Here is an 11,815-nt window from a genome sequence, read left to right on the forward strand (position 1 = left end):
TGTCAGCCTGACGCCTGGGCGTGGAGTGGGATGCGGTTCGTGGTTGGGGCTTTTTCTCCTCCAGCTTCCCCAGCACCATGGTGGTTGGCTGCAGCTAGCAGCTTGAAGTCAGATTTTTGTCAAGTAAAATTGGATTCCAGCTTGGACTTGGGTCTGGGTTCTGCCTGAGCTTGTGATACGGGAGAAATGAGTTCAGCCAGCTGAACTTACAAATCCCCACCTGTAAACTGTGGTAACGCCGCAGGCTCTTGTGCTAAAAGATGCAAACACCGTGCTTAGTGCTTGGCACGGAGGCTGCTGAAGCCGTCCTGACCCTGCGCTGTTTTGCTGTTACAGGTGAAGGAGTAGGGCACCTGTGCTCTCCAACCTTTAGAGGTACCCTTAGAAGGGAAGGTGTTGGGGGTCTCATGGTTCCTTTTGTACTGTTGAGGCACTCACAATTCAGAGACATTGAGGTCCTTACCCAAGGCCCCTTGGCTTGTCTGGAGTTTATTGCTTTTTACCCCAGGGAACTTTACCAGCCCTTCCTTGAGTGTCAGGGAATGCCACCAGGTGTGCTGCTGCGGACTTGAGGGTCGGGAGAAGCTAAAAGTACCTGACACAGACTGGGAAGAAATGGGGAGCGTGTGGCTGGCTGGGCAGTAGTCCTAGGAGCCAGGGGTGGGGCTGCCAGGACCTGGAGGCTGGGGTAGTGGCACCCAGAAGACTCAGTGTTCCAGTGACCTGTCTCTGAGACCTGGCTTCTATTGAAAACATACTATGAGAATTGTGTTGGATTATATCACTGTTTTCCAAGATGTCCGCTGCAATCCAATTCAGGTTGTGACGTCAGCTTAGTGGGTTGTGATCGGCATATTTCTGTCAGGTGAAGTAAGATCAGAGTACAATATGGTATTCAGTTCCAGATCAATGTATGAGCACACTAGTATATATTCCTTAATGCGGTTCATATACTGAGATCTAATTTCAGAATTTCCGTTCGTTGAGGCTGCAGACCTGGCTCCGTAGGTTCAGAGCACTTGTTCTTGCAGAGGACCCAGGGTCAGTTCCTCCAGCTCACATGATGTCCCAGCCATTCATAGCTCCAGTTCCCGGGGAACCCGATGACCTCTTCGGGTCTCTGAGGGTGCCAGGCACACAAGTGGTATACAGGCACACACGCTGGCAGATCACTCATACACATAAAAAAGAAGTAAAATAAAATTTTCATTAACTCTAGAAATCTATAATAGAAAGATACCTCCTTGTCTAAAGAGGTCACAATAGGGAGTTGAGTCCAGACAAGTGCGTGTGGGAGCCCAGCCCCATAACTGTCTGTCCTGCCACGTTGGCATCCTGCCAGCTCCCTTTCTCAGCCCGATGCTTAGCAACCAAGCCATTGTCACCTGTCTGCTGCCAGCAATTCCCTTAGAGCAAGGCTGATAAGGGTCGGGTCCGTTGATAGTAATCTTCCCACAGTCTGCCATCCTCTCCTGCTGCCCCGCCAAGTGTGAGCCACAGAATAGATGGGCAAGGGATCTAATCATGGGGTCACGGGGTCAGACTAACTTGTAAATGGTAGTGAGCCCCCCAAAACAACAACTTCGAAAAATAAACAACACAGAAGTTCATTTCCTCATTACAGAAGATAATGCAGGTAGACCCAGGAAGGGACAGGAACTACACAGTTCTCAGTGGGCAGACTCTGCCCGGCCTCCCAGGTTACCATCCCTCATGTATGGCCCTGTGTAATCTGAGACGACTATTGCCCTGTTCACCTCACTCTACACCCCAGGCAGCAGGGTGGAAGAAAGGAGGAGGAAAATAGGCCAAGCACATTTGCCAAGTACTGTTAAAGAGGTGTTGTAGCTGGGGGTGATGGCAAGGGTGAGGTGATGTCGCCTCCGTACTGGGAGGCTGAGGCAGGGGGATCAAAAGTTCAGGCGCAATTGGGCGTTATTCAAAGTGCTATGCATGTAGAATAGGGTCGTGCCTTCAAGGCCCTCTTGGGCTCTATAGTGAGACTATCTCAGAACCCAATATCTTCTTTAGAAGAATTGAAGACAGAATTTCAAAGAAATACTTGCTTCATAAATAGCACATTTCACAACAGCCAAAATGTAGAACCAACCCATGTTCATGAGCTGAGGAAAAGAGAAACAAAATGTGGTACGTTCATAGAATGTGGTTCAGCCATAAGAGTAAGCTGCCCGTGCACCCTATGAATGAGCCTGGGAAGTACTGTAACAGGCAAGGGAAGGCGGACCTAAACCTGTCACGTACTATGAGATTCCATTTATATCAGATTCCAAAATAGACAAAACCCTAGAGGGGGAAACAGACAGGTGGTCAGGAGACAGCAGGGAGTGAGGAGAGACTATAACACCACAGGCCACCTTCGGAAACTGGATAGAGGTCACACAATGTACAGATATACTAAAACATACCTTAAAATACTTATGATGTTAGCTTTTATGTTATGTACATATTATTGCAATTAAAATATTTTTGAAAAACTCATTGGAACTTCTGGCTGACAAGCCACTGGCCAGACACGATTCGTGTCCATCCAGCTGAGGTGACCTGTGCAATGCACGGACTATCAAGTTAGGGGTTTTGTTATAGGAAAGGGGAGCAAGTGAACATTGGGATAGAACTTAGCAGCTCCCCATTTGAATGCTGGTGACACTGATTTTTCGGGGTATGGGTGTTGAGACATCTTCATCCTGACGCTGGAGCCAAGCCGTAACTCAGCCTAGTGCAGATTGGGGCACCAGGGGCTTTTGCTTGGAGGCAGCTGCTTCCTCCTGCCCTCCCCTTCTTCCTGCAGCTCGGAAGCTTGTGAGTTGTTTCTGGGGTCTTTTCCCTTTGTTTTCCAGTACTGGGGCTCAAACCCGGATGTCTGCATTCTAGTCCAGTGCCCTGAACCGCACTCTACCAACAGCCTTTCTTTTCCCTCCCATGATTTTGAAGTGTCTGACTTGATGTGTCAGCCTCAGGCAAATGAGGCCCTCCCTTCATCTCTTCCTTCCACCCAGACTGGTGGAGAAAACAGCCCTGAGGCTAAAATATATTCATGAGCTTCCAGCTCGAGGAGACCCTGAGATGGCTGACTCCGTCTCTCCCCTTTCTCTCCCTGCTCCTCTGGAAAAATAGACAAAGTGCTGTTGAGAGCAATGAGGTGGCTTAGCCAAAGGCCCTTGGCACCCGCGATTCAGAGATTCATGGCTGGGACAAGGCCTGAGGGAGGCAGCTGGGGGGGGAGGCTGATTTTTGAACACATAGCTTCCCCTGCAGCTCCCTCAGGGACAGAAAGGCAGGGGGCTCCCTTTCACTCAGCTCACCCTAAAGGTTGTCCTTGAAGAACAGGTTTCTTCCCCTGCAGGTACTTACTGTCGCCTATGTGTTTGGGATACAATGTCAGGGTAGACAGTGCATCCTGAGAACCTCTTATCCACCGCCCCCACACACAGTTGCTCCTGGATTCTGAGTCTCACATGGGATCTATTTCCAATAGAAGAAGAGGGGGACACAGTGACAGAGTAGAGTCAATAAGATCTGGTGGAGAGGAAACCCTGCTTCCTTCTAGACTGCTTATGGTGCTTCCAGCTACCAAATGGACAGCATTTCCACACAAGCCAGTTCTTCAGAGCACCACCTAGATGCCCTATGGCTAGACTCAAGCTTAACACTGTTTAGAGTTAGCACAGACACTGTGGGTTAAGGACTCAGTTTCACAGGCCTGTGTGGATCCCACAGACTTCAGGAGAAAGAACACCTACCCAAATTATGGCCAAATAAAGAAAGCTATATGCATGTACACATCAGAGCTGAGTCAGCGGCTGTCTCCCCATAAGATGGGGTTCGTGAGACCAGTCCCGAGCCAATTTCCCAAGTCCCCTTTCTAGGGCCTACCCAAAAGGTGGGAGATTTTGCAAATAAACGTGGTTCCACAGGAGAGACCAGGCAGTTAGGATTTTACGAAGCAGGTAAGGAAATCTCTGGAGACCTTGTTGTAGAACATTTCATGGTTACAGCATAGGGTGCAGCCCAACTCTGAAAAACAGAAACTTAACCTGGCTACAGACTCAAAATGTCTCCTAGGAACAAAATGGAGACTAGCTGGTTTCTCGGCTGCCCCTACTACCCTGCTTTTGACCAACCAGCTATAAAATTGGGAGAGGGTTGTTCACTCATGATCAAAGATCTGCTGGAATATCTCATAGAACTTGGGAAAACAGTGTGTTTTCTAGATTACCTGTTTATTGTCAAAGGACACAACGCAGGACCAGGCAGATAGACGTGAAGGGCAGTGTATGTCCTCCCGCCCCAGAAGCTCCCACATTCTCCAGCATAAAAGCTTTCCGAGCCTTCTTTCCGATTTTATGAAGGCTTTTTTACAAAGGCATGCTTGATTGATTACAAAGTTCATTAATGATTAATGGTGACTATAGTCATCGATGATTGAATCAGTGTTCCTTCCCTGAAGATCAGTGTCACAGCACTGAAAGCTCTAGCCCTCGGACCACGTGATTGGTTTCCTAGGCAACCAGCCACTATCCTGAAGCTCTTGGAAACTCCCAATCATCTTATTAGTTTAAAAAGATATCCACCCTTTTGAGGATTCTAAATGTCTTAGAAGGCCTATGCCGGGAAAAGGCAGAGACCAAATCTCCTTTCTTGACTGTCAGATAGCACAGCCTGGTGCTGCTGACTTCTAGGCGCAGGGTAAGATGTGGGTCTCCCGAGCTGGTTTTCAGTTGTCAGGTTTCATCAATAGTATACATCATGGGTTCTGTGTGCCGTCACCAGCTGACACACTGCATGCAGGTGACAAGCGTGAGTCCACCTGTCCTCCTTCCTTCAGCTCAGGGAAGCCTTCCAGTCTCACACACACACCCCTAGGGAGCAGATACTTGGTGTCAAGACAGGCAGAGAGAATGACTCTCGTGACTGTACCCCACTCAGGGATGAAGTAACTATGACCAAGGCTTCCCCACGTCTTGGCTCTTTTATCTGTAAAGCATGTGACTCTGAATGCAACTCCCAGAATTAATGGGCTAAGGCATGTAAAGACTTGGCATGATGACAAGCGCATCAAAGTCCAGTAAACCTCAGCTAAGGTTCTGGTCATCAACTCCACAGTCACTCTGCCGCTTCCCTGGTCCTTACAGCCTAGGAACCCTGAAGTTCAGTGTCATCTTGACCTAGGAGGAATGAAAAAGACACAGCTATCGCAGAGCACATAACTGTTAGTAAAACAAAGAAGGGGGTAGACATGTTGGAGGGGAACAGATGCCAACCATAAATGTGGGTCTCCCCACCCTTCTGTCCTTGCCCCTGTCTTCAGCAAAGGGCCATCTGGAATATGCTTTCTGCTCCCGAACAGCTAATGGTTTAGCAGAGTGAGTCTTACTTTCTGGTCATGCATCATTTGGGGTATCAAGAAGCCCAGGGAGGCTCAAGAGGTCTGATCACCTATCCCATAAAGACCTTCTTTCCTTCTCTTTTCCTTTCTTTTTTTTTAATTTTTTGTTTGTTTTTGTTTTGTTTTTAGAGGCAGGATTCCTTTGTATATGTAGCCTTGGCTGTCCCAGAACTTGTTTTGTAGACAGGCTGGCCTCAGGCTTGGAGATCCACTTGCCTCTCCCTCCCTGGTGCTAGGATTAAAGGTGTGCACCACCATCACCTGACAAGCCCTTCTTTTCTTTGAAACAAGACAAAAAGCAAAGCGTTACCATTTCTCCACATCTGGGATGCTCAGAAGGTGGTGAGCAAAATTGTAGGAGGTAGGGTTTTTAAAAATCAACCCCCAGAAAAATGAGATAGGAAGGTCATGAGTTTGAGATTAGCCTGGGATATATGGCGAGCTCCAAGCCAGCCTGGCCTACAGAGCAAGATCCTGCCTCCTCCATCCTCCAAAATAAAATAAACATGGAACTAGAGATTTCTTTTTACTTATTTCATTTCCTTTGATACATACCCATGGGGCAGTTCAATTTTTAATTTGTTTTGAAGGACCTCCATATTGTTTTCCATGATGGCTGTGCTGTAATCATTTCCTTTTGGAGGGGTAGAGTTTTCAAAACAGGGTTTTCTTTGGGCAGTGCTAGCTGTTCTGGAACTCACCCTGTAGACCAGGCTGACCTCATACTCAGAGATCCTCCTGCCTCTGCCTCCCAAGTGTTGAGATTAAAGGCGTGCATCACCAGCAGGGCACTAGGGCTCCTCTCCTATCCTCTCATATCACTTCTCTTGGTAGTAACGATTCCTACCAGGGTAAGAGCATCTGTTTTGATTCACAGTTCCTGGTGATTAGAGATGCTGAGGACCACATACCTTCACGTACCTTTCTGACATTTTTATGTTTTCTTTTAAGGGCAAGCATTTTCAGGAAAGCCTTTTCTGACCTCTACAGACAAAAACCAAAATGCTCCTCTCTTGACTGCATTTCCCATGCACCTCTAGTTGAAAGAGATGGATTCTTCCCACGCCATCGTTCACTGCGTCTTTCTCTTGTCTCACTTCTTCACTACTGAAGACCTTTGAAAAGTCAAACTTCTTGTCACATTTTCTATTCCAATGTGTCTAACAGTGCTTTACAAACAATTGGTCACACACACACACACACAAACTTTGAATACCTCAAATTTACCTTGTTGTTTGGATTGCATTTTGAGCTGTATTTAAAACAGGATTGTTGGGTTTGTTTGGGGTTTTGTATTTGTTTGTTTTTGTTTTATGTATGTGGATGTTTTGCTTGTGTGCACGTATGTGCATCATCTGTGTTCCCAGTGCCTGCAGAAGCCACAGAAGGTGTAGGATGCCCTGGAACTAGAATCACAGACAGTTCTTGGCCTTCATGTGGGTTCTGGGGCTCAAACTTGAGTCTTCTGAAAGAACAGCTACGCTCTTAACCACTGAGACATCTCTCCAGGCCCCAAGACAGTTATTTTTGATGTGGACACCAGATGCTGGTGTTGGGATACCTTCCTCAATGCCCCCTTCCACATTTCTCAAGGTAGTCCTTTCCCTGAACCTGGAGATTGCTGTTTCATCTAGGTTGCCTGGTAAGCAAGCCCTGGAGATCTGCCTGTTTCCATACCTAGTGCTGCGGTTACAGCTGCACCGTTTCTGGGGGTGCTAGGGGTCTGGACCCAGGTCCTCACCCTTTCACAGCAAGGGCTTCACCCACACACTGTCTTCTCAGTCTCTTCTGACACTTCTCTTCTAGCTGGTTGGGTGCTGTTTCCCTGAGTGCTCGGCTGCTCCTCAAGGCCTGACGACAAGGCACCAGGCGGATGGAGAGATTCTGAGCAGAAGCGATAGTGTGTGGAGTGGTCTGGAAAGGCCACGCGCTCGTGTGATCTTGGGTCCTGTGCATTGGAGTATTTGAATACAGAAAGGTTGGATGGGAACAAGTGGTGACCATCCTGCTAGGCAGAGTCAAAGCTTTTGTGCTTTAATGTGACTCCTTCTAGAAGCTCAGCTCTGCCCTGCCTCCTCACCCATGGCTGTCCCTTGGTATGCTGCACACTATGTAAGGACCCCTCAAAACTTCAGGTTCTGCTTTCTGTCTCATAGCTTTAGAAGTCCAAAATGTCAACTGGCAGATGCCTGTGAACCGGAGGGCACATCACACAGACAAGTACTCCAGCCGGGATTTCATTGTTCGGAGAGGACAGCCCTGGGAGATGGTAATATCCTGCAACCGAAGTCTCGAGTCTGGAGAAGATCTGAGCTTTGTTGTTTCTACAGGTACCCAGTCTGCTTCTTCTACACATGCACACAGCTGAGTTGCCCTTGAGGGGTCATTGGGCTTTGGGTTATGTCACTGATTGGGTGACTTTGGTGGCTCTGTATCTCTGAGCATGAGACTTATCATCTTCAAATCAAGAAGGATGTGGCCTACATGTTCCCGCAAGCCCTGTGATGGGATGCTTTACTGAATGAAATCCTAGATCCGTGGTTCTCACCATTCCAAATGCTGCAACCCTATAATACAGTTCCTCACGTTGTGGTGACCCTCAACCATAAAATTATTTTATTTTATTTTACTTCATAACTGTAATTTTGCTACTGTTATGAATCATAATGCAAATATCTATGTTTTCTGATGGTCTTAGGTGACCCATGACCATAGAGTGAGAACCATTGGCCTAAAGGAGCTCACAGTGTCATCAGAGCCTGATCTCTCCTCAGGACCTATCCAGCACCCTTTGGTTTCCTTCATTTTCTATTTCCTTGACAGGTCCCCAACCTTCAGAGTCAGCCAGGACAAAGGCTGTGTTTTCCATCTCTGGGAGAAGTACAGGTGGCTGGAATGCAGCCCTCAAAGCCAACAACAACAATAATCTGACCGTTGCTGTCGCCAGTCCTGCCAATGCACCCATCGGGTGGTACACAATGAATGTTGAGATCTCCTCCCAGGGCAGGGCCTCTTCTCAGAAACTCGGAATGTTTATACTGCTCTTCAACCCATGGCTGCAAGGTAGGTCTCTGATCACAGCATCCCCCCCCTCCCTTCATGGCCCTGATAGAAGCAATGAGTGTGGAAAATAAGGACGATTGAAATGTGCTCCTTACAGGCCTAGACCTGATTGTAGAAAGTTTCTGGACTGTAGGAGGAGCAGAAAAGCTAACCCAGCCATGTGATTCTAGGCAATTACACCATCTCATCCTCAAATTTGTTCCCACTGAGTGTACATCAGGCTCCCATAGGAATTGTATAAGCTTTTATATACACGTTATATATAACGTGATAAATTATAAGAGATAATGATGACAGTAAAATTCTACAGTGAGGCGGTACCCTAGTACCTTTCTATCTAAAGGAATCTCATTCTTGAGTCCAAGTTTTAGGCTTTTATTCTAGCTTAGCTTCTCTTTCCAGCCTGAGCCTCTCACAGTGAGAGCTGCAAGCATCATAGCTCAAGACTTCATTCTTTAGTCAGATTGTAGGATAGGTAGTGGGGGGTGCAGGGTTTTAATCCTAGGACTCAGTAGGCAGAGGCAGGCGGATCTCTGTGAGTTCGAGGCCAGCCTGGTCTACAGAGCTGGTTCTAGCACAGCAAGGGCTGTTACACAGTGAAACACTGTCTTGGGGGGGAAGGGGGGAGAAGAAGAAAAGAAAAGGAAAAGAAAGAAAATTAGTCAGACTGTGGTATGGGCCCAAATGACTCTTGCTCTAACCCCAACACCAGTCTTCAGGAGTGGGAAGAAAGCGTATTTCATTGGTTCACTACAGGATCTATTTTTGTTTCTGTTTTTTTTCCCTTGTGTGTGTGTGTCTGTTTGTTTGTCTGTGTGTGTGTGTGTGTGTGTGTGTCAAACAGCGGATGATGTTTTCATGAGTAACTCCGCCGAAAGACAAGAGTATGTTGAGGAAGACTCTGGCATCATCTACGTGGGCAGCACAAACCGAATTGGCATGGTTGGCTGGAACTTTGGACAGGTAAAAGGACCATAAAGGGCTAGGGCTATGTCCCTAACACAAGATGCTCAGGGCTTCTAGCAGATTTGCTCACTTTCCTGCCTTTCATTTCCTGTTCATTCATTTGGAACACATTCTGAACCCTAAGGATACAGATGAATAAATTTTCTGCTTCAAGTGAGTCACAGTCTAGTAGGCGAGATGGACTCATTACTGAATTGATGAGGTGAAATATTTCTGATGCCTGACACACAAATAAATAACAGGCCCAGCAAAGAATCTCAGGACAATAATGCAGCTTCTGGCTTTCACGTCACATGAAAACTTGGTAAAGCTTCATCGCTGTGTGGCGTTGGCCTTTCAAAGTCATAGCTTTTGTGTCCTTGCCACCGGAGTTCATCAAGTTCCCGGGTTTTCTCAGCTTAGAAAATGTTTAGGAGTGTTTTTTTCACTTTTAGTTTTTCCAGGTGGTAAACAAAGGAATTAGAATGAAGGACCTTGGGCAGCCAGGCTACCTAGATGCCCAGAAGTTGGTGGGGAGGTGCACTCCTGCCGACTCCAGGTTCTATTATGGAGCCAACTCCAGCAAGTTCCTAAGTTGAGTGTATGTGTTGACTTGGTTAAAAGGAAGAAGATGAGGATAAGAGTATATAGTACACCCAAGGGTGGGAGCGAGGCTCTCTTGGTGGGATGGCTTGGGAAAGCCTTTCTAAGAAGGGTCTGCTGAATCGGACAAGGTAAGGAAGTCTGCTAGCTGTCTTGGAGAAGAACATTCCAGGAAGAAGGAGAAACAAATGCGGAGACTTAAGGCAACAAGAGCTAGCATGTGAAACAATCCCGTGTGTGTCTTACTTTGTAAAAATAGCTTTAGCTATGTCTTCAGCCACACATTTTATCTGTAGACCTAGTTTTCCAGGAATCTAAGTGACGCACTCACGATAACAGTCAGAGCCACAAAGGAACTTTGAGATGCATTTCGCTTGACCCATCATTAAATAGATGGAGAAACCAAGGCTAGAAAGGCTGACTTGTTCTTGAGTTCATGACAAGCTAAGAATGAACGGTTCCCTGTTGTCTCCCATTCACGTTAGTGGGGTGGGTTCTGGCTCATGTAGAGTGAGGGGCCTGGTGAGCTTGCTAGGGAAAGGCTGGGTGTAGTGGCTCTTCCTCAGCAGCTGTTAGCTCTGAAGGCCACCGAGTAAAAGGGCCAAAGGAGCCCTGTGCACTTCACCATTGTGCTTCTTGTTCCCTTAACTAACAACAATAACAACAAAATGGGTCGTTTCTCCCCTCTTACCATGAACAGTTTGAAGAAGACATTCTGAGCATCAGCCTCTCCATTTTGGATAGGAGTCTGAATTTCCGTCGTGACCCTGTTACTGATGTGGCCCGCAGAAATGATCCCAAATATGTTTGCCGGGTGCTGAGTGCCATGGTAAGTAACAGGAAATGGTAGTAAGTATTGCTTACCAGGCTGCCATGTGACTACACATCAGATCTATGCACTCCGTGTTTGGTAGTTATGACCCTGCCCATTTTGCCAATAGAGACCATGGAACTCCTGTAAGTTTAGTAACTGAGAAGCAATGACAGAACCAGACCCAGGCATGGCTAGTTTCAAATCTCTTTCTGCCATATGGCCAGGCCTATCTTAGATGGGATGGGAACACAGCCTTCAGTTGTTCACCTGGATGTGATGAAAATCTAAGCTTCTGCTCCATCACCAGGCCTCCTGGGAAGGGAAGCATGTACCCCCTGAGACACGAATGTACACCTCCTTGTCAGCATGGAACCCTCAAGTGTCACAACAGGAAGAGAGCAGATTGTCCTACTCAGTATCTAGACAGAGAGAGAGGCTCAGTGGGCTAATGTGACCTTTCCATGGTGTGCCCTGTGAGTCAAGCAAGATTTTGAGTTGGCTCAGGGACTCTTTCCAATCTCATGGACCCATACATGAGAAACCTATCCCACTATAGTACACACGCGTGCGCGCACACACACACACACACACACACACACACACACACACACACACACACAATCCTGGAAGAATCCATGGCTCTGTACTCAGTGTGCACAGGATGTCTCCATCAAAAAGTGACCAGAGGATCTTCCTGCTTAGAAATGAAAAGCTCACTGGATGTGATGGCCCTTGGGAGCCTGAGGAGGCCAGAGGATCAGGAGTTCCCAGTCATCCCGAGCTTCACAGTGGGGCCCTGTCTCCAAAGAAGGCTCACAATCGAAGTCAGTTCTTTCACTCTTACTTTCTTGATCTAAATAATAATCCAGAAATACCTTTAGTGTCTTTTTATGTTGGCGCATGGTTTAGGCACATCTTGGATTATTCCCAAGCTGCCCAGTTACTTTGTAAGAAATCGGAACAGGCTTTGGGCAGCATGGGCT

This window comes from Microtus pennsylvanicus, chromosome 2 (assembly GCF_037038515.1).
Source record: "Microtus pennsylvanicus isolate mMicPen1 chromosome 2, mMicPen1.hap1, whole genome shotgun sequence".
Lineage (NCBI taxonomy): Eukaryota > Metazoa > Chordata > Mammalia > Rodentia > Cricetidae > Microtus > Microtus pennsylvanicus.